This window comes from Gekko japonicus, unplaced genomic scaffold, assembly GCF_001447785.1.
Source record: "Gekko japonicus isolate JY-2015 unplaced genomic scaffold, Gekko_japonicus_V1.1 scaffold6894, whole genome shotgun sequence".
NCBI classification, from domain to species: Eukaryota; Metazoa; Chordata; class Lepidosauria; order Squamata; family Gekkonidae; genus Gekko; species Gekko japonicus.
This window is the reverse complement of record NW_015159916.1, coordinates 6,109-6,922: the sequence shown is the minus strand read 5'-3', so window position 1 is coordinate 6,922 and position 814 is coordinate 6,109. Positions and strand designations below refer to the sequence as shown.

The following is an 814-nucleotide window of genomic DNA, read 5'->3' as shown; positions in this document are numbered from 1 at the left end:
AAAAATTTTTTACTCTGGTGGGACTTGAACCCACAAACACTGAATGCCTAACTGAAGCCAGTCACTTAGAAGTCCATTGCACCACAGAGCCACAGCTGCTGAATCCTACCATACTTTTCACTGTCAATTCAACACAAGTCAAAGCTGCAGGGTTCCAGATAACTTCCTTCCAAGTCTTGTTCCTAGGAGGCTTGCAGCCTCTCTATCAGATCAGTCAGTGGCCTTGTAGCACAATGGTAGTGCATCTGACTCCAGATCAGAAGGTTGTGTGTTCAAATCACACCAGGGTCAAGTTTTCTGAGAGCTTTTTTTTTAACAATGAGTTGTACTGTCTTACTTATAATAGCAAGCAGTGCCGCTTCAGCTCAGAGAAAAATGCAATGCCTCATGCCAGGCAGGACTGAAACCTGCAGTCTTCTGATCTGAAATCAGACATGATATCCTTTGAACCACTGGCTGTGGAAGGTTCCTGGGCTTGCCCCTAACTCTACAAAAAAAGAGGTAGGATATACACCTGCATAGACAAAGGCCTGCAACTGGGGACTGGGGCCAAGAATTAAGTGTCCAATCACTGTCCCATTCCTTCAGTGACTTTCTCTGTTGTGTTGTTTCTTGGCAAGCTGTGCATCTCTGCTTTGCACCCGACTTGGTGGTTGGCCAGCTGCTTACACAAGTTACCAACATCTGCACTATCAGGCTTCCCTTCTACCTTTAGCAATCTCAGAAAGGTGCCTCTTCTGGCTCCTTTCTGTACATTCTCCAGCCAATGTACAAAATTTCCAACCAAATTCCACACACTGGGGGCATCTTGAGT

At 45.7% G+C, this 814-nt stretch overlaps 1 non-coding gene across 1 annotated transcript; it reads left to right on the top strand.

The window, feature by feature from the left end:
* The first annotated feature begins 219 nt into the window (after positions 1 to 219).
* TRNAW-CCA lies at positions 220 to 291 on the top strand. The gene has a single exon. It is a non-coding gene; the product is annotated as a tRNA-Trp (tRNA).
* Positions 292 to 814: the final 523 nt, after the last annotated feature.